The following is a 26,042-nucleotide window of genomic DNA, read 5'->3' on the forward strand; positions in this document are numbered from 1 at the left end:
AGAAAGGCCTTTAAGCGCCCACACAAAAAATCAAAACAGGTATGGAGGGCTAAAGAGAAAATTTGGGAACCTGAAACCCTGCTTTTAGAAGGCCCTAAATCCATCAAAAGTGGTGCTAACCAAGATATAAGCTCAAAGATTCCCACTCAAGACATCCCATTGGATGGTAACCTCATCCCAAGTAATGACACAATGGTGTATCCAATTGAAGATCCCGCAGCGGAGGAGGTTTTGCAGGAGTTGGATTTAGATACATCTAAGCTGGTTAGTGATGGTGATGGTTTGAATACCGTGGATCCAAGATTCATCAGCTTATCTGCAAATATCATCCTTGGAAGAGAAAAAGGCACAAGAGGGAGGAAAAGTCACAAAACGGTTAGGGAGTAGAGGGCAAATGAGAAGGGCATTGTTAGTATGATGAAATTATTGAATCCTGTCAAGGGAGGTAAGCCCTCCCTTGGGGGAAGATGAGGCTTACTTCATGGAATATCAGGGCCCTCTCGTCTCCTGACAAAAAATGCCTGGTCAAAAGAACTTTGGCCAAGCTTGATTCAGAGGTTTATATTCTACAAGAAACAAAGCTAAGTAAGGAAGAGGTGGTCGAGCTCATCAAATATTGTTATAAGTGGGAAGGAATCTTTCAAGATGCCATAGGCTTGGCTAGGGGCTTGGGAATCATGCGGAACCCCTCCAAAATAAATATGCATCCCATTGCATCATTTGATCACTAGATGGTGTCCATCATTGTCTGCAAGCAATCCAATATCTCCTATCCATTTTTTAACATTTATGGACTCATTAAGACTGAGGAAAAACTAAAAGTTTGGAATGAGGTCTTCAATCAAGCTAGTTAGTTGGATTGTGGTAAGGTCATTGTTGCTGGTGATTTCAATGCTCTTTTGGACATTGATGAGAAGATGGGTGGTCTCTGGAAGCCCTCAAAAGTGATGGATGATTTTTGAGAATTTGTATCTAATTGCAAACTGGTTGATATCATATAGAAGAATGGAAGATTCACTTGGACTAATAGAAGACTAAACTTTGCCAATATATCAGAAAGACTGGACCGCTTCCTGGTGGGGGAATGGTGGATAAATGGAAACTACTCTCTAGAAACTGAAATTGTGCCTCAAATTGGTTCAGATCATCTACCACTGTCATTATCCATTGCTCATAACACTTGAAATCATAAGAACTACTTCAAATTCTTAAGCATGTGGTGGAGGGATGAGAAATTCCTTGACAATCTAAAAAACTGGTGGCAGGAAGGCAACACATACTCTGGCTCCCCTAGCTTTAAGTTTATCAAAAGAATTTAGTCCTTGAAAAACAAAATTAAGGATTGGAACAAGAACTCATTAAAAAATGTTTTTGCTGAGAAAGGTAGAATCGAGGAAAAACTAGAAGAGGTCAGTAATCAGGTAATGCGATTTGGCATGACCAATGTGGAGTTCGAATTAGAGAAAACACTTAAAGCACAATATTTGGAAATTTTGAAGAGGGGGGAACTATATTGGAAAGATAAATCCAGGGAACTTTGGATTGCTGAGGGGGATCTCAATACCAATTTTTTTCATGCTTCGTCTAAAGCTAGAAGGATCAATAATAAGATATGCTCAATTAAGGATGAGAATGGGATTTTAAAAACTTCAGATATTGATATGGAGCGAATTGCTCTTAATTACTTTGAGGAAATATTAGGTAGCACTATGGAAGAAAATACAGGTGCAATTCCAATTGTTGAGGAAGTCATTAACCCCCTGATCTCCTGCTCTGATTGCGACATGCTCCTTGCTCCTTATTCTCTGGAGGAAATTAAAAAGGCCACATTCTCACTTCATCCACATAAGGCGCTTGGACCCGATGGCATTATGGCAGAGCTTTTTCAAAAATGTTGGATTTCATGGGAAAGGATATCTGGAATGTGGTTGTAGAATTTCGGAAAAAGCTTAAGTTTGTGAAAGAGATTAACCACACCATTATATGTCTTATTCCCAAAAACCAGGATTGTGACACCATATCTAATTATCGCCCAATATCATTATGCAACACCATCTACAAAATAATATCTAAGGCAATGGCTAAAAGATTGAAGGTATTGCTACCAAAGCTAGTATCTGAAAATCAGAATGGATTTACTCTGGGTAGGGAAATTACGAATAACATCATCCTGGTATCGGAAATCAAAGATTTTGACATTTATTATTAGTAAATTAGCAATTATTAACTGATTAAGAGAAAAAATAAGCAAATTAAAATTTAAAAATTATTTAACAATTAAAAAATTAAGTAATTTAACAAAAAAATTAAATAACTTAAATTAAATTAAATAACTTAAATTAAATTAAATAATTTAAAAGAATTAAATTAAATAACTTATATGAAACTGAATTAAAAAACTTTAACAATCCAATACATAGTGCATGGTCCAATCAACTTATACTTACTCGAGTTAGCTTGCACTAATTTAGGCATTTATTTTATTAAATTTGAAAGATTTCCTTATTAATATTACTGTTAACTAGAAGCAAAAGTATATGTTGCAAAATTTTAAATAAAAAATATATTAACTACTTTCTAATAGTTGCTATTTCTATTTAAAAAAAATTTAAAATGAACGAATGAACGAAATAGAAAGTGATTGACACAGTTGCAACTTTTAAAATAATCCTAAAGTAAATAGTTGAAAGTTTTAAAATAAAAAATAAATTAAATTAAATGGATACTTTTAATATTTTCAACTTTCTACATCTTTCTATTTTTCAAAATTAAAATAATTGAATGAATTTAAAAGTTGGAACTTTCTATTTTATAAAAATAAATGAATGAATTTAATAGTTGCAACTTTTTATTTTCAATTTATAAAAGTTCCCATCTCTAAAAATAATAGTTGCATCTTTCCATCTTTTTATTTTCAATTTATGAATGTTTCCATCTTTGAAAATTATAGTTGCAACTTTGTATAAAAATTTCCAGTTTTTTATATTTAAAAAATTAAAATAAATGAACAAATTTTAAAGTTGCAACTTTCTAAATATACTCTCATCTTCAATTCTCTATATAACATCCATTCATTGCATTCATACATTAAATTCAATATTTTGTAGAAAGCAAATTCTCTTTCACAAAATTGTAGAATTACACATTGTAGTAGAGCAAACGGCCATATAAACAGAGATGTAGTAGACAAAGGTAATTTTCTATGTATATCTTACATTTGTTTTTAACTCGATTGCATCTACAATCTCAATATAACATTCATTCTTGCATTATTACATTGCATTTTGTGATATTTTGCCAAGATCTAGAGGCAATGGAAAGCACAAATAAGAGAGAACAAAATAGATGATAGGAATAAACTATATTCTATCAAGATGCAAAATGTGATCAATTGGATCATCAATCAATCGTTCAATGATTGCTCGTACAAACAATGTAGATGAACTTGCTTATATAGGCAAGGCTATATGGATATGTGAGCACACAAACATGACATGTGGCTCAATAAGAAACAAGGGTAGGTATGAAATAGGTGTGGTAGGTAGAAGAAACAATAAAATATTCCACATGACGTGGATCACCCACCGAAGGTGGAGTGTAACAACAAGATCAACACCATAAAAGGTGGAAATTCTCCTACACACACTATCCCAATGTGACACAAACATCCAAGTGTCTCATACCCAAACTACTATGAAATGCATTATCTTAAGTAAAACTTAAGTAAGGTGTAATAATATCCAAGATGAATAATTATTTATACCAACACATTCAATATTTTGTAAGAAACGAATTCACTTTTAGCAGATTGTAGAATTACACATTGTAGCAAAAGAGTTAACCATCATAGCAAAGGAGTAATAGCCAATCATGCCATATTAGGGAGTTTTCCAAAACCTCATTTTTTTTGGAAGCCAACTCTACCAAATAGATGTAATATTGATAATGTACATAATTAATTAATTTAATTAATTAAAAATAATCATATAAATTATCATTAATAAATGTATGATTTTCCACCATATAATAATTACTAACTTGGACCTTGCATTGCTTTTTTTTGTTATAATAAAATGAAACTTTACACATGTTTTTCAATTATACATTCAACTTATATTATTCCTTTAGATATGATTTAGATTTATTATATTTTTATTTACAATCACTGCTGTATGGATTTTGTTCATCTGTGTTGTGCATTACATTCTAAAATTTCTTTCAAATACTCTAAATGATATATTCAACCATTTCAATTCAGACTCGTTACTAACAAAATCTCTATTATTATTTATTAATATATATTTTTTTTCATAATTTGATATCTCTTGGCGTATCTTACTTAGATTTTTAAAAATATAGGTATGCTAGTATATATAAAAAAGAAGACCCCGATGATCGAGAATCTGGATTCTGAGGAGGACCCCATTGGGGACAAGGAGGAAGAGGACCCTAATACCACTATGGGGGCCCCTAATGGGGATGCTGTGGATGTGAATATGACTAGGGACCCCATGGTTCCAACCACTGTTGGTGCCGTTGACATGGGTAATTCTGAAATGCAAACCCAGGACCCCATTGATGTTAAGGATACAACCCCTATGAACACGAGCATTGAGGGTCTTATGGGCATGGAAATTTTCGATAGCAAAGCCCTGGACTCTAGTAACTTGGACCCATAGTTAAAAATGGCTGAACAGGTGATGCAATCTATCCCCCTGATGGGCCTGGATAATGATAGTGATAACTCCCTTGCTAGTGGTGTGCCCAAAGAGACCGAAGAGACTACGGACGACATGGCTGCTGAGAACCCCTAGGGTGTCCCTACTCTTCAACAAATGGAAAAGCTGAGCACATATGTGTTGGACATCATGTAGAGGATTGAAAACCTCGGCCTTGTGCTTGATTTGCAGTCTATCAAGGATGATGTCAATCGACTCAAGAACAAGATGGAGGCTTGGGAAGCCCAAATTGCGAGCCTTAACAAATTCCATGTGCAGGTATTACACAGCTCCGCGCTCACCCTCTCTTTGCCGAGGGAACGTTCTGTGGACACTGAAGAGGACAAGCAGGAGGCTAGGGACCTCTACAAGTTCCTATCCAATGAATGAAACAATGCCATGGATGCCATTGGGGTGCGCAAGGCACCCCTGTAGTTTGTTTTTTGTCATCTGATGTTTTTTCTGATTTCTAAAGACTTGGTTCCTTTTTGCTGATATTTGTTGTTAATTGCTGTTATAGTGCTGTTTCTACACTATGATTTTTAATAGTTTTGCTATGTAAAGGGTCAGTGCCCTTGTTCTCACTGCTTTATTAATAAAAAACACTCTCAATTTTTTTATATTGAATTAGAGCAAGAAAGTTTACGTAGAGATAAGCAATATCAAGTTGCCAAAAAAAGAAGTTATAATACTATTAATAGTCTAATACAATCTATAACGACTTACTATAATAAGAATATAATTCCAAAGCTCTACTGATTTTATGATGTTTAATGTCATTATAATTAAACTACACAAAAAAAAATAACTTCACATTTTTCAATTTTAAATAAAAAAACTTTATAAAAATAATTATAAACATTGGGATTGTAATTCTTTTATAATTCAATACCAGCACAATTTGTTTTTAGATCTAAGAGACACAATATATGAAACTATCATATTAGAAAGACACCAATTTTAAAAGCTTTGAATATTCAACCTCTCTTTGATTAAAAAAAATAGAGAATCTTTAGCCTGAAAATATTACCTAACACAAGTAAAAACGAACAAACATTTAAATCAGTGATTCAAAAATAGAGCTTGCGAGAAAGGACAAAAAAATTTGTTTCTGGAAGGAAGATAGTACAGTTCCCGTTGCTTGACGGTAACAACCTATTGCAGGTCATGCCTTACCTAGGCGCACGCTGATTTTTGTATACAATATCACAAAACAAAAGAAATAAAAGAAGAATAACATCCTCAAGATGACCTCAACACGGTCTTCGACACCAATCAATACAGACCCACTTCTTTGAATTCAATGTGAAGCACGCCCATTTGTAATTTCACCCCTATTAATTGATTTCGAGGATATCTGAATATCGTAATTCCTGTCAAATCGTTGGTCCTGACAAGGTTGCTGTATCCTCCCAAAGTTCACTTTCATGGTTTGGAGCATAGTCCGTCTGATGTTGAAATCAACATATTCAACTGTACCCTTTTAGACATTATCTCTGGGTGGATGCGCATTTGTAGGACCAAGAATTGTCTTAAAGTTTCCTGAGAATCTCTTTTTTGATAAAGCAGAAGGCTTCGATTTGGATCAGTGTTGGAAAAGGTATAACCATTTTCACATTCGTGCCATATTGGTTCCTTTTTAAGAGATTTTTGGGTGTATTTATTACAGTTTGTTAAGTCCTGAATTTAGTCTGTGTTGGGATAGCCAATTGCTAAGAAGAGCATTTGGGTGCCTCTGATACTCTGGAGGCCCGTCCTCGAAGATTTTCATGTAAATTTTCTTTTCAATTTGCTAATCTGTCGTTTTTCTCTAGCATCTATTCGTTTTGTTGTTAGACACCTTGTTATTCTCTATGAATTATGTATGCAATTAACTGTAAAGGTAATTGATACTTAATTTAGGTCTGCATCAGTGCCAGGAATATGTGGGCACATTTACTAAATAATGTATGCCAGTTGCATGTTTAGGACTCTATATTTTAGGAATCCACCTTATTTATTGTTGTTGGGTGCCCTGGGTAGTTATGCATCAGGCGTGCTGTACCTTTTTTATTATATTCTAAGGTGGGTATGTGGATTTTAGCAGTTTTATGAGGTTGCTTAAGGAGCCGTCATGCTTCTAAAAGCATGCAGCTGGGAATGACATGAGTGTTGCTAACCATCTACTCAGAAATAAGTAAAATTATCATCCACGAAAATATGAACGGAAAAGCACTTACAATGGATTACGAGAGGCTGTTACGAAGGGCTGCAGTGTAAGACAAGGCTGCCTGCTATTCAATTTTTTTGGAGAAAAGGATGGAACACAAACTTTAATGAAGCATCATTCTTTCCTCTGGTGGGAGACTTGAATATTTTTCGAATAGATCAGGTTATGCTGATTAACAATGACTTGCTTACTGCATGATTGCCATCTTAGCAGGCGCCTCTGCCAGGAGTTATTGTTTTTGGAAGGATATAGGCTCTTTTAATCTTATGACTGGCTCAGATGTTATCTTTTCTAGCTTTTGTAGTGGAAGATTTTCCATGTAATTCTGTTGTTCACGGTATGTAGCTTTCACTCTATTTTGTTTAGCATTATATGCATTTGTTCTTAAAAAAGGAGCAGAAGCATTTTGAATCTTTATTATAATAGACATTCCTATACATTTTGTGGAATTCTACTAGTTATATGTCATTTAGTATAGCAGAGATTCTCCAAATAATTAAAGTAATGAATGACTGGCTGTCTGCATGTTTCCTAAGAATGTTTCCTTTTAGATCTATAGATGGGCTTTGTCAGCTGGAGAAATTTCTAGCAAAAGGAAAGGAAAGGAAAGGAAAGGAGCTTTGATAGTCCACGATGCCAGCAATCTGTATATGGGTCTACAGATGGGTTAGAGCAATATGGGACTACCTGGTACTCCTTGTGGGAGGCACCTAACTGTGCTACAAATGAGGCGTACATACCCTACCCCTCGTGGGATTTGAACTTGTGACCTCTCTTGCAAGGTTATAAGAGGGTCTATAGATCAGTTAGAGCAATATGGGACTACCTCGTATTCCTTGTGGGAGGCACCTAACTGTGCTACAAACGAGGTGTACATACCCTACCCCTTGTGGGATTTGAACTTGTGACCTCTCTTGCAAGGTTATAAGACATAAGAATTTTTTCTTTGATTGCCCCGCCTGTGAGGGTTCTCAATTTAGATAAAGGGAAAAGACAAGTGATACGGCAGTATGCAGCCATATTGGCTGAAATTTTGAAGGTCTCATGGGAGTTGCTTGTATGCATGCCCTTAGATGTTCTGAATATAAATGATAGGCAGCAGCAAAGCTAATCCGTCCTACTGCTTAAACAAAGCATGCACCTATGCTCTAAAACTTAAAGAAGCAACATATGCTGGGAGTCTGGGAGGCAAATAGGTGTCCAATTTAATAGGAGTTGACTCACAGAGCTTGTGGCCTGGATACAACTTCTTGAGTTGCTTTCTTTGTTGCTTTTTGTTGTTCCATTGATAAGATAGTTATGGTGGTCATGGAAAAAAAGCTTTTTGAGTTGTTTCTTATTCTTAATCTCTTTATTTCTTTTTTTGTTATGGTGATTATAAATGTATTGAAACAGATTAATTACATTGTAGTATTGAAATAACGATTTGATTCAAATAATAAGAATAGTAATTGTCTCCTAATTAATCAATTTAAATCATTATTTACGGCTGGGTAATCTCCCCTTCTAGATATAGGCCACTTTAATAATAATTTATTAGTTTCAATACATATATGATTTAAATTGATTAATTAGGAGACAATTACTAATTTTTTTATCTGAATCAATAATTTAATTGTTTCAATACATATATGATTTAAATTGATTAATTAGGAGACAATTACTATTCTTATTATCTGAATCAAATCGTTATTTCAACATGAATGACATAGATAGGATTAAGGCATACCTGATGTTAGATGAGTGTAGTCTTGTGAGGACAACCTGCACCCAAAAAGAAGACATGAGAGGGGTTGCGCGGGTCTGTTGTCTACCAAGCCCAAGAAATGGTTGCTTCTAACCTCCTTGCTAGACTTGGTGGCCCATGTTGCTTGCCCTTCAAGCCCATTACCCATACACACAACATCTTGCGAGTTTGGCATGGAGAGTGCAATCTGGTTCCATGACTCCAAGGGTCCTTATGATCACTTGCGAGCCCCTTGTCACCATTGGATTACACCTAAACCTTTTCTCACAAGATGCAGGAAATAGATTGAACCACTTCTTAAGTGCAAACATCTCATATGGAATATAACAACTTATAAATGTATATGTATATTCCTCTAATTAATATAGTTTGCTATATTAACGTTATTGTTATTACTTCTGTTTTTATTATATATATAATAACTCTTATCAATCCTTATAAAATTCTGCTTCTATTCTGAATTATAAATTGTGATTAATTCTTACATAATTCTGCTTTACTAATACATTACAGCTTAACTTTATTTCTCATTAATTATTAGCTTATGATCTTCAATAATGAATTGCTTAAATTATTAAGTAATGCCACATACCTTCCGTATGCTGCTTGCAAGTATAAATCAATTTCACTGAATGTTTGAGAGCCAGACTTATCGCTGCCCTTTCTTGTAGTTGGAATGATTGTCTTATATACTATTCAATGGCAATGAAAGTCATGTTGCAAAAGACATGACTCTTGGCTGTTCATAATCGCCACTTTCCTTGCACCCTTTCACATCTATTAGCCACCGATTATTCTCTTAATTAATTCTCTGTCACACGATAATAAACTGTGCATTCCAGGTATTGGTTAGATTACAACTTAATCGAATAATCTCTAACATTATTTACGGTTGGGTGTTTGTCTTAGATAGCAATTCCGATCTCTATATATATTTATTTTATGCTCCCTTGGGTCTGCTAATGTATATTTTCATTTCACTGTAAATTAATATCTTATCATAGAATTCAGACTGTTGTGCGAATGATTGTAACCTTGTTTGTATTCTTCTTCTTCTTGCTGATTGATGTCATTCCAAACGTAGTGCCATATCCTTTTTTTCCTCCCCTTCTACCACCCCCGTGTCTTCTTCATATACCCCTTACTTGGTGAAGACGTGGCTTTTGGGTGGGGTCCTTTCTTGAGGAGTGGCATCTCCTCATCTTCTTAACCGCTGCAACTTAATTATTTGTTTTTCTTAACAAATTGTTTGGTTAATCCATTATCTTAATGGATCGTATATGCTATTGTTTAACACGTGCTAACTAATCCATGTCATTCTTTAACGGCATTGACCAAATTCATACGATGTTCCTGTTTCTATTAATGGTATTCACGGTGAAAGGAAATATGTATTTGATGCAGGGCAAGACAGTTGTACGTCAAGTCGCGGACGTGACTTTTTTTTCTTTAGGCTGCAGGAATTGGGTATAGCATCCCTTATAAACTGCAGTGTGCTGGGTAAATTTTTTAATGTGATCGGTGACGCTGGCGCGACACGTCCTCCGGTACCACGTGGGCTGGGAGGAGACTAGACCTCATGACCTCATGCTTCGCTACTAGAAGTTATCACCAATCAAGCTAGGCCCCCAACCCAGGGACAAGACAGTTAATTTAAAGATTTGACTAATCTAAATTTATCGTTATTTTAATTTATTAAATAAACGGAGTATAGGGTGCTAGTTATAAGTGAAAGATGTTCTATATTAAATGAATTGGGCCTATTTATATTTGGATGCGACATTGGGAGATAAAAAATGGATTTTATTAAATGAAAAGGAAACATAAAGGCAAATTTCTTGGGAGAGCTATAAAGGCAATTTTGTGGAGCTCATTTTTGATGCTAAGTTTGATATTTTGATATTGCCATTTCTTTCGGAGGAGATTGCTTTTATTTGGTTTGTGAGGACGAAACCCCTTGTAGGCAACATTCCCCATCTTATTGAGAGACATAATTCGGAGAATCTTTTGGTGTTTTCATTTAGGAAACATGGTGGAGTTCATTGCATTTCAGATTCCAGACATTGTTGAGTTTGGCATTTCTTATTTTGTATGAGAGGGCCAATTCAAGGAGATTGCAGAGGGATTTTGTTGTGGCTTGTGTTCTTTGCCTTGGCCATACTCTTCCTAGGTTGGGCCGTACTACTCTATAGCTGGTTGTACCCTTTGAACAGGCCATACTCCTCAAGGAAGGGACATGAGACCCTTGGAGCTGGGCGTTTGCTGTTGGAGGTGTTTCATTGAGGATTTGGGGATGGTTTGCTGCATTATTTGTCTATCTTCTTCACGCCAATCAAGTTGGGAGTCTTTGTGCTAAGCGATTAGTATTTCTGAGTGTTATTCTTGCTGCAGTCCATTATTTTACATAACCAACAAATGGGCATGTTATATTTATGATTGTAATCAGTTTTTCTCATCTGGGTATCTACAGTTTTGTTTCTGCAATGTACTTTCAGTTATGGCTGATTCTATTCTATTTCTATTTGTTGTTAGAAAATTGTATCTGTTGCAATATATTTCTGCTTCTATCTTCTCTATCAAACATTTGCAAAACACAATCAAAAACAAAAAAAAACACCAAAGGCAAATAGGGCTGCATATTACAGTGGTATCAGAGCAATGTATCCTGCCATCCTTGAGGGTATAATATGAGAAAACAGTGACACGTCAAGTTGGGAACAATCACCATTTCTGTTGCATTATCGTGGAAACTGGTCTTCTCCGAATTTAATTGTAGAAGAAATGGCTTTAGAGAGACATACCAAAAACTTGTTGGATGCCTTGGTGAGAGGGCAACAAGCGGTAGAACAAAGGGCACAACAACATAATCAACGTTTGGATCTACTAACAAAAAAGATGGCTCGATTAATGGACATAAATATTGGTGCCAATAATGGAGGTAACAATGGAGGCAATAATGGAGGTGACAATGGCCAAGGAGAAAACTCAATTCATGGTGGAAATCCAAATCAGCAAACTAGAAGCATCAACTCAAGGCCTCTTATGCCTACCTTTCCACTTAGGCTACCAACACCAGTTGATAATGAGCCTCAGATCACTGGTTTGTAGGATCAGTTCAGACCTGATTGGAAGAGTGGAGGTCCTGAGCTCTAGGTTGCTAAATCATGAGGGACTATATTGATGCTAGAATGAAGCATAGACCCTGCATTGATGATAGAGCACAAAACTATGATTTGTGGAATGTGGTGGGAAAATTGACTTTTTGCTTATTACGATGGTTCACGGAAGACTTCAGCTAGAGCTTGGGTTCAGAAGTTAGACACCTATTTCCAACTCACCCCTATGCTAGAAGAAGAGGCCATTAAGTATGCAATGATACATCTTGATGGTATTGTACATGAGTGGTGGCATCATGAGATAATCACCGTGGGACATGATAGGATTAGTTCTTATGTAGATATTACAGAGAGGTTAATTGACAGATTTGATAAGAAAGATTTGGAGTTACATTTCAAAGAGTTGGCATAGTTGAAGCAACGGGGTTCAGTGGATACGCATATTGAAGATTTTTAGAGGCTTGCAATGTTAGTCACTGATATTTCAGAGAGAAGACTCATGGTTCTTTTTAGGCATTAGTTGATAGATCCATTGAGACGTTGGATTAAGGCTCCCAATCCACCTACTTTACAGGAGGCCATCAAAAAGGCTTGACATGGAGGCTTCTACTTCTAGAAACAAATTTCAGTCCAGGGGATTCGCACATAAGGACGAAGACAAGAAACAATTTCAAAGGGAATTAAACCTAATTTTAACTAATGCAACACTATGCAATATCACACTATTTGCTATGCACCTGATAAAACTTTAAGCACATCTGAAGAATTTCCTATAATTTCACCAAGTAAGCCATTTTAATCTAACAATTACTCTAATTAATCAAAACTCATGTTTAGTACATTCTCTGTGATATACTCCCTTGCACATTTTATCAGGGATTCATAATGAACATGATAGAGAACAACACTTAACGTGAAATAGGGCCAACAATTTCTAATATTTGGAATAACCACCATAAGGTTTAAAAGAAAAGCCAAGAGGGAGAATTATCAAATTCAACACTAAATCATAAAATGCATGTGTTTTCAACAATAAATCAAGTGTGACCAAGGGCCACAAAATGGATAGATGAAGGAGTTTGGGGACTAGACCAGTCATAAGAAAATTCAAAATACAATGCTAGCCCTTACAACGGGTGGGACATTTCATCAAAACTGAAATAAATCATTAAATATGAAACACATTCACATAACTGAGTGACCAACATCAGCCACATCTGAGGGAGTAATTGCTACACGATACCCAGGGATACAACATCCCAGGTGCATTAAAGAACGCACCCAAGCACATCACACAAGCGAGTCGTCTGCAACTACAATACTATACAACATTTAAGCATCAAAACATGCAACTTTGTACTCAACTTGCAGACATTTTCCATTTTGATGCAACACAATCACTTCATTATGTAAGGAGACATATGCAAGGGTATACTACCACATCCACATGAAATACACTTAATACAAGGATTAGGCTCACTTAGAGAAACACATTCACGAGGAAGGTTGCAATCACAAGGATATGATACATAGGATCACCTTTATCACATGTTCTCAAAACAAGGCCAAGTCATGGTACATTTAGGCTCTAAGCCAAGGATACTTTACACATTGACTAATATAGAGGATGACTAACATTCAGCCACGCTGAAGTTGCCCACACAAGGGTTATGCATTCACTTTCATCACGAAAGTATCACAGGCTATGAGTAAATGATACCCACATACTTAACAAGGACAACACAATGGAGGCACTAGGCCACCTCAACACAATACTATTATGATGCAAAATTCTCTTCAACACTCAGTTACACACATTAAGCAAGGTAGGGTCAACATGAAACCACGGATCACAAATGTAGGATATACATGATGTAGATATCTTGAATAAACTTCTTCACAATTCCACAAGGCAATGAATCACACAGGTTCTAGTATGAATACAATAAACAATGCAATTTGGGGACGTAAGTAATTGACCCAAATGATCTATTATGATAATTCATGTATCTTTCACTAATCAATACTTTCATTTCACACATGTAACAGTACATTCTTATATAGAGCAATGTACAATACACACCGAGCAAGTATCACAATATCAACATATTTCTATCATCTCATGAACGAGAATCATACGAATCTCTTCATATTTATATGCAACACTCAAGCAATGCAGTTTACAATGCTTAATTAGGAGCCAATCAATAGATATTCAAGTTAAGCTAGGAAGTTCCATTAGTCACACCATCCAAGAGGCACACAAGAGCAAACATATTAGAATAATATCTTAGTTATTAATTATTAATGGTCAATTTTGTATTCTATTGTAAATATTAGATGTTTCTAATTTTGTTTCTGTTATTGATTGTTTCATAATGAAAAGATCCATCTTGTAACTCTATAAATGATTGTTTGATCATTCTTTTAATTCATTCAATTATTTTACCAATTGCCTGTGTAATATTGTATCAGAGCAAGCAAATCTTTTTTGGAAATTTTTTCTTGGTAATTTTTATTTTCCAAAACTGTCTAAGGTTTTTAGTTTATTTTGGTGATTGCTGTTGGCATATGTGAACCGGCATGAAGACATGATGATATTGTATGTTGTCATTGATGTCAATATGTTGGAGAGTGAACCGACAATATGCTGAAAAGTGAATCGGTATATGTGCAAAGAAGTGAACAGGTATATTGAAGCTAAACAGTTGGCAAAGTGAACCGGTATAGTGGTATAAACCGGTATATTGAGCAATAGGTGAAGTGGTATGTTTGTCCAAGAGAACCGGTATGATGAAATGTGAACCGGCATATGGAATGTTCTCTATGAAGACTTAACATGATATGACTAACCGGTTGGTAGTCTTAGCTTAAGGGTTTCCGGTTGAAGTGTTCCAAGCTTGTGTGACTCAATCGATGACATTGTGTGATGAGTTAGCATTGTAATGAAGATCCGATCGTGTTGCCACGTCAGCTTGAGCGCGTGAAGGATCTTGCATGAAGAAGATTGATCCTATCTACCTCGGGAATATGCGAAGTCTCTGTAAACGGTGGAGAACGAGTGATGGGTTACAAGCCGCCATGAAAGCGGTGAAGAATGAACGATGGAGAATGTCTTGAGATTCAATGCAATGTGTTCAATGGTCAGGATTGAATCGTTTGAATTACTTAATCTAAATGTTTTAGGGTTTAGGGTTTATGCCACCGACCTATCTGTTTCCTATAAGGTCGATTTTGTGTTTCTTTCTGAGGTTGTTGGCAAATGGTGTGTGTGTATCTAAGTGCAGAGATACGTGATTCTTGCCAGACCATATGAGATAAGAGGATTGATTCCTGCATTGTGTGTGTGCAGAAGGAAGGAACTTAAGCGGATTTGCATTAGGCATTGAGTGCTATTATCAGATCATTGTAATACCTGTTGATCTTTAACCACTTAAACAGTTGGAAAATCCTTTAACCGGGTAGCTTTAATCAGCTTGTTGTAAATCCTTTAACAGGGTGACTCAAACTAATTGAGTTCTTGAAATCCTCTAACAAGGTAACCTCTAACAGGGTTTAACCCTTAACCGGGTTATCCCTAACAGGATCGGTTCCTAGCAGAACCTGTTGTAACAGTTTTTAACCGGACTAGGCTCCTAACAGAGTGGACTTCTAAAGAGTTCAAAAGCAGCTTGTGGGTATTCATCCCCACCTTGGTTTTTCCCAGTTGGGTTTCCACGTGAAAAATCTGTGTCGTGTGTAGTATTTTTCATGTGATGATTTAAGTGATTTGTGTCTGAAGTTAAATCATGCTGAGCTAGCTATTATTATATTTCTGATGATAGATTACCTATTCATGCATAAGGGTGAAATGGAAGTGTACTATTAAGTTGAGTGGAAAGTTAAGTGATTAACCGGTTAATGCTTGTCATAGTCATTCTTAGCTTTACCGGTTGCACTCTGTTTCAGACTGGGGTTACTATCTGTCAGACATTTGCAGTGTTTGCAGTCAAACCGGTTTGTGAAAAGAATTTGTGATTGTATTGATTCACCCCCCCGCCCCTCCCCCACCCCCCTCTCAGTACCGGTTTGGTACTTATTGTTCATCATTGAGTTATCAATTGGTATTAGAGCGTCCTCCAGGTCCTCTGTGTTGTAAGCTTAACCGCTTGAGGGAAAGATCCTATTGTAATGATGAAGAGAGAAGGTCCAAAGTTCAACAGAGATAACTTCAAAGTTTGGAAGGACAGAATGAAGATTTACATCAGAAGCATGGGTGTTCAACACTGGAGCTATGTTGAGAATGTTTTTGTTATTCCTACTGGTACTCTCATCGATGATAAAAAGAGAGAAATATAGGAGAATGGGCAAGTCATGGAAGCCTTAATCAGCAGCTTATCTGAAATTGAGTTTATTGATGTCCAGGATAAAGATAATCCCAAAGAAGTATGGGACACTCTTGAGAATATCTATGGCGGTGATGAGCATGTAAAACAAGCTAAAGAAGAAAGCCTTAGAGGGAAGTTTGAAGACATGCGGATGGTTGAAGGTGAGACCATTCAACAGTATGGAATGGAATAAGGATCAAAACTGTTGTTGAAGATATCAAGAGTGCAGGTGGTAAAATGGAAGATTCCACTGTGGTAAGCAAAGTTTTGAGATCCTTATTACCGGTCTATGCAATAAGGGTTGCTGCTATTCAGGAGTTGAGATCAATAGACAAGACTAAGTTATCCCTAGACTCCATCATTGCAAAGTTGACAGCCTATGAGCTAAATAGTTTTGATGGCAGTGTTCAAAAGACTAAATCAACTTTTAGAGCTTTTGCTGTACCATCCAGAAAAGGAAAAGAAGCAAGCACCAGTGGTGAACCAAGACAGAGCAGAGAAATGGATGATGAGGAGATCCTGGTGGAATTTGAAGCTCTTCTTGCCAGGAAAATTCCTAAAGGAACCGGTAAATACAGAGGTAAGCTCCCTTTAAAATGCTTTTCTTGTAATCGAATAGGACATATTGCTATAAACTGTCCTAATGGTGATAGCAAGGACAAACCGGAGAGGTTCAAGAAATTCAAAGGAGGAAATTGGAGAAACTGTTTTATTGCAGTTGATGAAGGTGTCACAGATGAGGAATCAGAAGATGAAGAGAATGAAGATATTGTATTTGTTGCAGTAAAGGAATATGTGTCAGACAAGAAGGCTCGTCTCCCGCTTTGATAATTCCAATGAGTGGATTATTGACAGTGGCTGTTCTCATCATATAACTGGTGACCGGAGCAAGTTTCTATCTTTGGAAGAATATGATGGTGGTGTGGTTCGCTTTGGTAATGATGCACCATGTATGGTCAGAGGAAGAGGGTCCATCTCTCTGAATGGAAAGAGCAGTGTCGGCAATGTGTATTGGGTGGATGGTCTCAGACACAATCTATTGAGTGTTGCCCAGCTGAATGACAGTGGACTCACTCTGGAATTCAAAAATGGAGCGTGCAAAATCAAAGGAAAGAATGGTGAATTGATGGCCACCGGTATGCAGACCAAAAGGTAACTTATTTCAGTTGAATGCAAATGTAAGTACATGTCTTATGGCTAAATTTGATGATAGCTGGATATGGCATAGGAGACTCTGCCATGTAAACTTTGATAACATTGTGAAGGCCGGTAAGACCAAGGCAGTCAGAGGATTGCCGATGCTGAGCAAACCGAAAAATCCTTTGTGTAGAGAATGTCAACTGGGGAAAATGTCTTCCTCAACTTTCAAAGGTAAATCTTTCACAACAGACAATTTACTTGATCTTGTGCATACTGATTTGTGTGGTCCTATGAAAACTAGGAGTGTACAGGGAGATATGTATTTTATGATTCTTACAGATGATTGCTCAAGAATGATGTGGGTTACATTCTTGAAGGACAAATCTGAAGCCTTTGGAAAGTTCAAAGCTTTCAGAGCATTCGTAGAAAAGGAAAGTGGTAGAAGAATCAAATGCCTTAGAATTGATCAAGGAGGGGAATTCACTTCCGGTGAATTCAACAAATATTGTGAAGAGAATGGCATCAAGAGGCAACTGTCTGCCCCTCGAACTCCACAACAGAATGGCTTAACAGAGAGAAACAACCGGACTATGGTTGAAGCAGCTAGAACTATGTTGATCCAAGGAAAAGTTGCTCACACCTTTTGGAGAGAAGCGGTGAGCACTGCAGTCTACACAATGAACCGGGTACTCATCAAGAAAGGAAAGGATAAGACTCCTTATGAGTATTGGATTGGTAAGACACCAGTGGTAAGCTACTTTAGAATGTTTGGTAGCAGATGTTATATCAAGAGGAGTGAACATCAGAGCAAGTTCGATGCAAAATGTGATGAAGGAATATTCCTAGGATATTCCACCAAGAGCAAAGCTCTCAAATGTTTCAACAATAGGACTCAGAGAATTGTTGAAAGCATCAATGTTAGAGTTGATGAAAATATTGGAAAACCTGAGGAAATCGGAAGTAAGCAAGTAAGAGATGAACTGGTAGTAACCTTCTGGGTATCGGTTGCTAATCAGCCAAGTACTGGTAACAGTGTTCCTACACTAGTAGATGTTGATGCTGATGAAGATGAGGATGAAGAAGAAAAGCAGGAGGAATTAGTCAAGAGCATTCCTCGATATGTCAAACTGAATCATGATCCAAAGCAGATCATAGGAGATAAGGATGCAGGAATCCTTACAAGAAGAAAGGTCAGAGAGAATTCTTGTATGATCTTTGAATTTGAGCCTAAATCATTCAAAGAGGCACATAAAGATGAAGATTGGATCAAGGCAATGGAGGAGGAACTTGACCAGATAGAGAAAAATGGTACATGGTCTTTGGTATCCAGACCAGAGCATAAAAATATCATTGGTACCAAATGGGTTTTCAAAAACAAGCTGAATGAGGATGGCACAGTGGTAAGGAACAAAGCCAGACTAGTATGTAAAGGATATGCTCAAGAAGAAGGAGAAGACTATGGAGAAACCTTTGCCCTAGTAGCCAATTTGGAAGGGTCAGGAGCGAAAATCTTTTTTTAGGCTCATTCCTCCATCATTTCAACTTGAACTCACCTCCAAGACTAAGGACACATTGCCTCACTCCTATCTAGGCCATAAAAATCAAAATGTTAACTTGTCTTGCAAAGAAAGTAGGTGATCCTAGGATTTTCTCTCTAGACCCTTTGGAAGGGTCAAGAGCGAAATCCTTGGTTTGGGCCAATTTCCATCATTTTTTAAAACCAACTAACTTCAAAAGGGCAAGAACATGTCTCCTCGCACCCATCCAAGCCATGAAAACCTAACGTTTGACTAGACTTGCAAGGAAAATAGGTGGTTTTAAGATTTTCGCTCTGGACCCTTTGGAAGGGTTAGGAGCGAAAATCACTTTTTGGCTCAATTCCTTCAATACTTGATAATTATTGACCATTCAAGGACATGCCTAAGGACTTCTTTAATCATGATCCGCACTAGATTTGGCATGAAACTAAGGGAAAAGATAGGTTTTACACAATTTCGCCCTCGACCCTTTGGAAGGGTCAGGAGCGATTTTCCTTTTCTAGCCCAAAATCATCATTTTTTCAATCCCAATCTTCTTTGCAAGGTGAAATTTCATCTCTTTTAACATGCCTTGGACATGAAAACTTGGCCAAATAAGGAAAGAAATGAGGTCTAGGAGGATTTTCGCCTTGGACCCTTTGGAAGGGTCAGGAGCGAAAATCTCATTCTTGACTTGATCCTTCATCTTTTCAACTCCAATCTTCTCTAGAAGGTAACAAAACATCATTCTTCACCCAGGAGACAAATATAGATTGTTTTCCACTTGAGGAACCAGGTTTTAAGCCCATTCAAGGTAGCAAATGAGGATTATAGTGAATTTCGCTCTGGACCCTTTGGAAGGGTTAGGAGCGAAATTCCCATTCTTGGCTAAAATCTTCATCTCATCCACCTTTACTCACCTCCTAAGGTTAGAACATGTCAAAAATTCCCCAAACATGCCTAAGGAACTATGAGATTGGTCTTGACAAGTGATAAATTGAGGTGCATAAGGATTTTCGCTCTGGACCCTTTGGAAGGGTCAGGAGCGAAATTCCTAATCTTGGCCAAAATCCTTCAGATTTCTACGTTCCATCACCTCAAAAGGCAGAGACATGTTATTTCCTTCCCAAATTCACCCATGGAACAAGGTTGGTATCCAAAACAAGGGAGCAAATGAGGCTTATGAAGAATTTCGCTCTGGACCCTTTGGAAGGGTCAGGAGCGAAATTCCTATTTTTGGACAAGATCCTCACTTTTCAAAACACTTCTCAAGACAAGAACACATCAAGACTCACACACAATGCCTAATAAACCAACCCCCATCCAAAACAAGGAAGGAAAATGAGGGTTATAAGGATTTTCGCTCTGGACCCTTTGGAAGGGTCAGGAGCGAAATTCCTCTCCCAGGCTAGAATCCATCATCCCAAGGTCTAAGATCTCTTCTCCAAGGCAAAGTTGCATCAAACCTTCTCAATTATGCCTCAAAAGTCTACAAACTTGGTCAAGCTAAGGAGAAAAATAGAGGAAATATGAATTTCGCTCTGGACCCTTTGGAAGGGTCAGGAGCAAAATTCACCTTAGGCCATGATCCTGACTTCATTTTTTCGCATTTCTTCATTCAAACAAGTGCTTTTGCCTTCATTCAAGCCTAGGAATGCGTTAGTTCTAGGTTTTGGTCAAGTATAATGTCTTATGGAGAATTTTGCTCTGGACCGTTTCGAAGGGACAGGAGCGAAATTTGACATTTTGGACTCTCCGTCAGGATCATTTTATGGAATATAATGTCACTTATACTTTAAGTTATATTCCATATATACTTCCAGGATGTTTGAGAGTGGTTTCGGACCTCCAGGAGTTATATTGCAAAATCTAGTTTTTGGAGGATTCTTCAGTTTTCCAGACTTAGCCAAATTTCAAGATCAGGGCATTCCAGACTTAGCCAAATTTCAGGATCAGGGCATTCCAGACTTAGCCAAATTTCAGGGCATTTGAAGATCAGGATGACATTCCAGACTTCATCACTCACCAACTTGACCTAGCTCGGACCTTCAAGAATGATACCCACTCACAAAGCAAGACACAATTAGCAACAAGAGCAAAACTAGGCCCTAAAGAAGACTCTCAAAGAAACCCTAACCTGGAGCACCTGCTGACTCCCCTGGCTCAAGCAAAGCCTACCATCCTATTGATCCCCTGGTGACACTCAAAATGTAAAGGCTAACAGACAAACCCTAAACACCTAGAAAGCAAACCCCAGAAAGCAAAAAAAGTAGGGTTCCCCATTTGCAACGGGGCAATGTGTGAATACGTCACAACAGTGTCCAAACTTGGCGCTAGTGTCCTTGACAACCTTGCACCCGTGTTGTCGTCCTCTGGACGTGCATCTGTCCTGACTAGTGGGTGAACCAAAGCTAGGGATTAGTCCCCTGGACATCACAAACACGTTGGATAGACTAAAGGCGCCTACAACACTCTAGGAACAGGAAAACATCAAAAAGGATTGGGGAGGAAGAAGAGAGATCGACTCCCTCGGACACTAGATGCCACTAACTAGCGAAAGGAGAGGATGGGGAGGTGTGTAATGAGCTCACCAACATCCTAAACTCCTACCCTAAGCAAGGACACATAATAACATGGAATTACAACACTTTTTTACATTCACAAAACTTAAAAAGATGCTTTGAAAGGCCTCCAATGGACCCATAATGACTCAAAATGACACAAAAGGTCACAAAGAGGTATGACAACCTTAGGCTGGGACTCCAACACCCTCCAAGGCAACTTGAAACACCTCTAGGCTCATTTTAAGCCCAAAAGAAGTTTCCTACTAATGTTGTCTTACTTAAACATAAGGATCATAATCAATATACAAGCATTCGTGCTTGACTCCAACATTGAGAGAAACAAATCACTCTACATCCAATTACATAATCCATCCAAATAGATATCTTGTCAAAATAGGGTCCAATGAGTACATTCCATTACAATTCATGAGGAATCAAATGTCCTTTACAATAAGCAATTACATTTCATACAAATAAATGGAAAGCATAAGCAAAACCATGAGAAGAATTGATTGAGCATGCTCGGTCCAATATCCTTCGGACCTTGACGGTGTATACGTGCCACCCGACCATGTGGAACCAAAAAGGTCCAGTCCCTCCATGCTTCAAGAGTCACAAAGGCCACACGAAAAGCAAGGAAGAGAGATCCAATACTCAATCCAAAGTGCAAAATACAAAGCATCAATGCATGAAGATACACGACATTAAAGCATGAGGTAAAACACAACATCATAGGCCAAACATGCATAGCAAATACATGGTCATCAAGTACTCAATACCAACAAAGAAGGCATATCCATCTTCCACATGCTACTTGTTGTGACCTTTTTCACACATCGCCCCATTGCAAATGGGGACACTCCCTTTTTTCCTGCTTTCTAGGGTTTTTGTTAGTGTCCGGTGGCTTGGCCTTTTGGTTAAGTTTTGCTTAGTTTATCAAGTTTTGAGTGGTTCGAGTCCTAGAGATTGAAAGCTAGTTTTTGCAAGCCAAGTAATACCAGAGTCTGGATACAGTCAAAGTGCCTGGAAAGGGCAAAGGACAAATATCGCAATTGATTTGGACGAATTTGAACAACTTTCTATTTTTAGAAAGTTTGCTTTTTTGCTTTTTCCTATTTTTTAGGAAGTTTTGTTTTTGGAATTTTTAGCCCAATCCCCGGTATGGCTATTTTTAGAAAGTTTTCCTTATTTTTTAGGGATGCCTGCTTTTTGCTTTTTTAGAGTGGGGACCTAGGGTTTGCACTGATACCACTGACCTGCTTCGATCGCGATCCAAAATTTCCAAGTTTTGACCTAAAAAGCTAGTTTGCTACATTTTAGGGGTCATGATGCTTTAGATGGTTTGCCTGGGTATGGATTTCAAATTTCAAGTCAATCTGGTTAACATTGGTTAAATTGTGAAATTTTGAAATTTTCCAAAAATTTTCCTAAGTTTGGCTAATGGATGATGTTGAGTGTTATGGCAGGTGATGAAAACTCTGCCCAAGAGGTTAGCAATGGAGGTGTCTTCAAAGTCCGCCATGCTTGGTGGAAAGGCTTCAAAATCCGCCTTATGATGGGGATGATCAAAAGTCCGCCATGTTGGAGAGGTGCCTAAAGTCCGCCCTTGGAGATACCTTTCAAAGTCCGCCTTGGTGATGAGGCCATGAAGAGGGAGCGCAAACTCCACCATTTGGAGGGAGTATAAAACTCCACCATGCTTAAGGAAGGGGCATCAAAGTCCGCCCAAGGAGAACACCTTCCAAACTCCGCCATGTGTTGAGGTCACTTTAAAGTCTGCCATGCTTGGTGCATGAGGTCTTCCAAAATTCTGCCCTATGCCTTGAGAAGGTAACCAAAAGTCCGCCCATGATGGTGTGCAAGCCCCTCAAAGCCTCTCTAAAACTCCGCCCATGGAGAGAGCCGTCAAAAGTCCGCCCCCTTGGTGATGTCTTTAAACTCCGCCTAGCCAAGGTATGAAGATATCCATGTCATCTAAAAGTCCGCCTTGGTTGAGAGGTGCCTAAAGTCTGCCATGTTGAGAGGTGTCTAAACTCCGCCTTGAGGCCTCTCTAAAGTCCGCCCATGGATGATGCCTTCAAAACTCCGCCATCCTTGATGTCTCATTAAAGTCCGCCATGCATGAGGTCTTCCAAAACTCCGCCCTTGGAGAAGTCATCAAAACTCCGCCCTCCAAGCAAGTTGCCAAGCCTTCAAAAGTCCGCCCTCCTTAGGGAAGCCTCTAAAGTCCGCCTTGGAGGAAGCACAAAACTCCGCCTTGAAGCATGTCTCTCTAAACTCCGCCCAAGGATGATGATGGAGGTAGTCCAAAACTCCGCCCATGAGGATGTCCTCAAAAGTCTGCCTTAGGGTGAGGAGATAGCAGGCATGATGATGAAGCCCTCCATGATGCCAAGTTGAGGTCTTCCAAAACTCCGCCCTAGTCTTGGAGAGAGCTAAAAAGTCCGCCCTATGGAGATGCCTAAAAAGTCTGCCCAATGTGGTGATGAATGGATGTCTACGAAAGTCCGCCTTGATGAAAGACAACTAAGTTTGGAAATTGGAATATTTTGAGTGGTGTCAGCATAATCTTGAAGAATTCGAATTGAGTTCTGAAAATAGAAAGTTTCTTGAAGGATGAATTTTGGAGATTGAGTTGATTTTAACTGGAATTCAAAATAGAAAGTTGCATTCAAAGGAATTCGAACTTAAGGATGATGATTATGCAACTTGAAGCCAAATTAGAAACATTCTTTGCAGACTCAAAAGACTAGGGAAGGATTAGAAACAAGTTTTGAAGAGATTTTCCGAGTTTCTAATTATAAAATCAAACCCTCATACAAATATTTCATTCACTCTCTCATTTTTTATACATGAGGTTCGAATTTCTTGAGCAAGTTGAGAGCAATTAAGAGAGGTTTTCTGCAGGTAAAGAACATTTTGAGAGAAGTTTTAAGAGTTTGGCAAGTTGAAAGAAGATTTTAAGGGTGATTCCAAGTATAAGTTTGAGATTTTCAACCATTTTCAACTAGTTCACATGCAGATTGAAGGGGATTCTTGACTGTTTTGAAGAGAAAATATACATATATTCTGAAAATTTGAAGGTGATAGGAGTAATCAAAGTCAAATTTCACTCCCGAACCTTCAAATCGGAGTGTTCACAACTTGGTGAAAGGTAAAAGTGTGGAGGAAGTGGAAAATTAGAGCACCCTTTGCCATCAAACCTTCAAAGTTTACGCTCAAAATGAGGATTCTAATTTAATTTCTTTGGGTTTTGCAAGTTTTGGATGATGGCTGAACGCGATCACATCAATTCATATCCGTGAGGAGTTATCTAGAGCTTTTACCCTCCTCTCGCGCAACATAAATTGGCAGCTGAAGGCGGGATCGTCACAGAAAACACAAATGGAGTTTCGAGCCAAATTCAAAGTTGAAGACAAGTCCATGAGCAAGGTTCGTCCAAGCATAGAGATGGCCAAAATTTGGCTAAGTATGAGAAATACTTCATGAAGGGATTCTTCCTAAATTCAAGGCATCAAGAAAGAAAAGTTCCCATACTTGGTGAAAATATAGAAAGGAATTGGAACAATCAGGACTTCTTAAAGGCTTTCATCTCCTCCTAATCAGAATCAAATGGTGACAAGAAGAAATCAAATTTCCATACTTAGACAAATTCTTCACACAAATTGGAGAATTTAGAAAAGACATCCAACACGCTGAGGTGGCGCCACATCATCTTCTGACCAATCAAATTGCTCCCAGTCAACATGCCCAGATTCAATGAACTTGACTTGTCCGAAAAGGAAACTAGGCGCATACTTTAGTGAGAATGGCAACTGTGCCACATGTAATGTTCTCATTCATTCAAACTGATAGAGTTTTGAGAAACCCTAATTAGGGTTTATAACTTTCAATTTGGGCCCTTGATCACTATTTGATCTCGTTCGTTTATTATTTCTTGAGATGCTATATAAGGCTACCTCCTCTCATTTGGAGAGTGTGAGGTTTTTGATATATTGTTGCGTGAAGGTCATTTTCAAATAATATATTGCATGTGCGTTTTCTCTTAAGGCTTTGTAATCTCTGTTGTTTGAATGATTAGCATGGTTTCAATTTCCTCAACACATTAGTTAAAGTTAATTTAGATTTGCTTTCATGTTGTTAGAATGGAATGAAGGATTTGATAAGTGTTAATTGATGGTGTATCTTTGCTCATACTTTTGGTGAATGGATGATTTCCATTTCACTGTGCAAAGTTAGTCTGAGCCTATCCTCTGTGCATGCCAATATATCAATCATAAGCACAATCTGTTGAAGATTGCACTCACTTTGTGTAGTTGTCCTCAGTGTGGCGAAGCAAAGTGTGGTTTCTCGAGAGCACCCAGTTAATATTGTCTCCAGAATTTGTAGGATTAGATCAGCCTTCTGAAACCCTATCCCTTTTTCCTTTTCTTTCGAAAGTCTAAATCCCCGAAAAAAAAAAAAAAAGAAAGAGCCTAAAATTGATAAATCTATCTAAGTCTAGAAGCTTGATTGACACTTGATAACGTAAGTCCCCCTTGAGATTTTCAGCATACACTACCCAAGTAGCTATCCCACTAAAGTTGCTTGTTCGCACATATAGACCTTGGAATCATCAGTGATTTTTCAGGAGAGGATAGAATACCTTTGGGTATCTTATTCTA

The 26,042-nt window shown here is 37.8% G+C and overlaps 1 protein-coding gene across 6 annotated transcripts in view; it reads left to right on the top strand.

Annotated features, from left to right (window-relative positions):
* Positions 1-5,831: 5,831 nt before the first annotated feature.
* The window catches only part of LOC131059911 (lipid phosphate phosphatase 2), a 95,064-nt gene continuing 74,853 nt past the window's right edge, over positions 5,832-26,042 (top strand). For 2 of the 6 annotated variants that reach the window (XM_057992973.2, XM_057992975.2), the window contains exon 1: positions 5,833-6,318. The gene's annotated coding sequence lies outside the window, so the exon portion shown is untranslated. Of the gene's footprint in view, positions 6,319-6,423; positions 6,490-6,804; positions 7,265-26,042 lie in introns of all 6 variants that reach the window. The other 4 variants (XM_057992978.2, XM_057992977.2, XM_057992976.2 and 1 more) reach the window with 4 other exon arrangements.

Source organism: Cryptomeria japonica, chromosome 1 (assembly GCF_030272615.1).
Source record: "Cryptomeria japonica chromosome 1, Sugi_1.0, whole genome shotgun sequence".
Taxonomy (NCBI): Eukaryota; Viridiplantae; Streptophyta; class Pinopsida; order Cupressales; family Cupressaceae; genus Cryptomeria; species Cryptomeria japonica.